At 43.5% G+C, this 4,197-nt stretch overlaps 1 pseudogene; it reads left to right on the top strand.

Moving 5' to 3' along the window:
• Nucleotides 1–354: 354 nt before the first annotated feature.
• On the top strand, nt 355–933 carry LOC150021122 (large ribosomal subunit protein eL19 pseudogene; annotated as a pseudogene).
• Nucleotides 934–4,197: the final 3,264 nt, after the last annotated feature.

Below are 4,197 nucleotides of genomic sequence, written 5' to 3'. Positions count from 1 at the left end.
CCCTGTGCCAATGATATGGAGAATAAATAAGATTTTTAGGTAGTAATGGAGAGAAAGTGGAGACAGGGTGGAGGTTCTAGGTAAAGAGGATGAGTAAAGCTAAGGAGGTACAGAAGCCCATGGAATGTTTAGAAGAGTCAAGTGTAATTTGGCTGAAACATATTGCATATGTAGGTGAGTAGGAGACATGGTAGGTTGGGAATAGCTCTTGACAGACATTCTATACTGGATAAGGCATTTTATTGTCCAATGTGGGAATATGAAGACACTGAACAATATGAAGCAGAGGGCTGACGTTGGCAGAGGTAGACTATAGAACAAGAGTTCTTTCCTTTCACCGCTGTGACAGCAGCCATGAGGATGCTCAAGCTTCAGGAGAGGCCTGCCTCCAGTGTCCTCTGCTTCGGCAAAAAGAAGGTCTGGTTGAACCCCAATGAAACCCATAAAATCCCAACTCCCATCAGGAGATTCAGAAACTGATCAAAGATGCTGATCATCTGGAAGCCTGTGACTGTCTATTCTTGAGCTCAATGCCAGAAATACACATACCTTGGCCTGCAAGAAGGGCAGGCACATGGGCATGGCAGTCAGGGTACTGCCAATACTCAAAGGCCTGAGAAGGTAAGTTGGAAGAGGAGGAAGAATTCTTCCTGGCTCCTCAGAAGATACTGTGAATTAAAGAATATTGACCGTCACGTGTATCACAGCCTGATCCTGAAAGTGAAGGGTGACATGTTCAAAAACAAGTGGATTCTCATGGAACACATCCACAAGCTAAAGGTGGACAAGGCTCATAAGAAGTTTCTAGCTCACCAGGTTGAGGCTTGCAGGTCTAAAACCAAGGAAGTTTGCGAGTGCTGTGAAGAGCAGCTACAGGCCAAGAAGAAGGAAATCAGCAAGACTCTGTCCAAGGAGGAAAAGACCAAGAAATAAAGTTCTACCTCTCAACTGTTCAAAGTGGCTTCGGCAATTACATGGATCGATCATTCAACAGAGCAGCCTTCATCTAAAAAAAATTAAAAAGACACTATAGAAGAACCTGAATTATTGTTCCAGCTCTGCTACCTTCTTACTTCCCCTCACCCAGTCCCACTGTCCTGGAATAATCAGTGTGTATTTGTTCACAACTTTTGTTTCTCATATGAACAAACATAAACAACACAGCACCCATTCCCCTTTTTAGAAATCCTAAGATGTGATCATATCATACATGTTATTTTGTGACTTGCTTTTTCCACTAAACAACATTCAGCCAACATTGTCCAAGTCATTGCACACATATTTAACTGGTTTTTAATGGTTGTATTTTATTTTTTAGTCTTATTTATTCTATTACAGTTTTCCCAGTTTTTCCACCTTTGCTCTCCTCCGTCCAGCCCACCCCATACTCCCACTCTCCATCACCATACCGCATTTTAATCTATGTATAGATCTCACATAATTTATTCAACCAATTACCTATTGATGAGTATGTAACAGAACCCCTGGGCTGCTCCGATTGAAACAGAACCCACGGGCTGTTTAGTTAGGGGCCCGATTGCCCGCCGCCAGAATTATAACTCTTAATACCAGAGTTTGGTGAAAAGAAAAAGAATTGTTTATTTACACATAGTCCTGCCTCCCCCTCCCAGACCTGGCCAGTCTTAGGAAAGTCAGAAACACCGTTTCCCTACTTCCTAGGCACAGTTCAGCTTTATCAGTAGCTGCCAATCACTCAGTTCTGATTGGGGAGGTCCTTTCTGTGCTGTGGTGCCCTCCAGCTCTCAATGCAGGACCGCCTTGATTCTCAGCCTCCTTGCAAACTGCCTTCTTCCTGCAAACCGCGCAGATCTCCTCTCCTTCTCAAAACTGCCTGGCCAGAGCTTCCTCTTTAAGCAGCCTGGAGACCCCTTCTCCAAGCCACATGGAGGGAGCCCACAAAAGCCAGAGAGTGAGGGCGTGAGGGCCAGAGAGAGCCTGAGAGAGAGAGCCTCCTAGAGCCAGAGCCAGCCCAAAATGTCCGCAGCTGCTTCTCTCTTCCTCCCTGCCTCCTCTCTCTCTCCCTGCGTCCTCTCTCACAGTGGGTGTTGCAAACAGTTCTGACCATTCACAGAACCCTACGTAGGTTCTGTCTGCTTCTTCCGTACCAGCCCACAGTCCAAGATCCCTCCCATCTTCCTGAGTCTTGGAAGTAAAGCGGGTCTTTTTGCAACAATGTTTCTAGCCACTAGCTCCAGGCATACAAGGGCATCCTGAAAGCTGCTTCCTTTTCTCTATCTCCCAGCCGCAAACTCTGGGGTTTGTTTTTGGACTCCCCTGTTTCTGTAACAAGTATTCAGGTTATTTCAAGTTTTTGCTAATATAAAAGATAGTGTCATAAATATCCTTAAAATTTACATTTATATACTTGGCTTAGTAACCTTTTTTAGAATACATGTTCAACAGTAGTATTCCTGTGTTAAGGAACTAGTTCATTTATAATTTTAATAAGTATTTCCAGATTAATTTCAAAATATGTGTAGCAATTAGTTCCCACTGCTATGTGCACTCATTTGGTGGCCAAAAAATTAAGAAGTCTGATCTTATCAAATGTAGCAAATAGTTTAGCATTATCTTATAAAGGTACATGTTCATACACCCTGTGACCCAACAATTTCACTATTAGGTGTATACATTGAAAAATAAAACTTTCACACATATACTAGGACACTTATACAGCAATGCTCCAACAGCATCATTTAAATCAGCAAATATAATATCCAGAGACAACAAAGGCCCTTTGATGGGATATTGAATATATAAATTGTGCCATCACCACACAATCTCAGTAAAAATGAATGAAATAGAACAGCAGGCTAGAATATAGTATGTTCATATTATATACATATATATAAAATATTGAGTGAATAATTAAGACTCAAAAGAATATTAATTACTATTTTTAGAAACAACTGTACAGATAATAAATTAAAGAAAACTGTATATATAATAAAACTGTTCTGAAAAAAATCAAAGTAGTAATAGACAAGCAGTTGCCTTGGGTGGGGGCAGAAAGAGGGACTGGATGGAGAAGAAGCACATCGGCAGATATAAGTCATTGTCAATGTCCTGGTCCTTTGAAGTGGTTCATCAGTGTTAATTATATCATGAATAGATAATTTATTGCCCTGGCTGGTTTAGCTCAGTGGATTGAGCGTCGGCCTGCGAGCTAAGTGTCGCTGGTTCGATCTTCCAGTCAGGGTACATCAGAGAAGGAAAACTCTGACTCCAAAAAACCTCCGCTGCCTTGCGGCATACCTCTTCAGGGGAAAGGCTAAGGGAGTAAACCCCGACAGAAAATCCGGAGCCGGAGTCCCTAAGGCGGTTTGACGTTGTAGTCAACACCGGCAACTCCTGCGGCGCACCTGAACCCAAGCTGTATCGACTCCGTCTTTCCCTTGGACCCTTCAGCTGCGAAGAGAGGGGGGGTCTGCTGCATGGGCAACAGCAGACCCTCCATATTACCCTGCCCAGGCTCTGTAGCTTCAGCGTCATCGCAAGATGTCGATTCAACACGGGAGGAGACAGATACCATGTCACTCCCGAGTCGGACTGCACAGCCATTCTTGGCGGTGCAGATAGACTCTGAAGAAGCTACACCATCGTCTCTCGAGACGGACGGCTGCCGACGACGAGATAATTTATTACCTAACTAACTAATTAAAAGAGAGCCATTCAATGAGAATGGCTCAGGAACTAATAAGGAAAAGAAGACAGAGAAAAATGGAACAAATGCCAAGGAATAAAAGATGAAGCTTCTGCCCTGGGGGCCAGGTTTCTGTCTGATGACAGTCAGGAGTCTCAGCCTCCTGGATTTGGATTAGGGCATTTGTGGCAGACATTGACATTCAATAGTGAGACCCAGCAGAAATACGAGTTGCTTAGTAATAACAAACGCCATGGATTCCTAGTCATGGAAGTTCTGTTTGTGTATTGATGTCATCAGGATCTGTCATTCTGAAAGTCTGGCAATGATTAATTCCTTCCTATTCATGTGTTTCATCCTTCAGGGAAAAACAATGTTTAGAAATTTGTATCTTGCCTTGGAGTGATCCACCCATTAGTGAAGGTGAATCAACACTAAGCAGCCACATACTTTTGTCGGGGATTCAAGATGAGGCTCCCCAGAGCAGGGTGAGCTGCCCCAGGGAGGAGCCCTGTTCTCCCATGCAAGACTAC

This window comes from Furipterus horrens, unplaced genomic scaffold (genome assembly GCF_987537825.1).
Source record: "Furipterus horrens unplaced genomic scaffold, mFurHor1.1.pri manual_scaffold_1, whole genome shotgun sequence".
NCBI classification, from domain to species: Eukaryota; Metazoa; Chordata; class Mammalia; order Chiroptera; family Furipteridae; genus Furipterus; species Furipterus horrens.
This window is presented reverse-complemented; position numbering and strand designations above follow the sequence as displayed.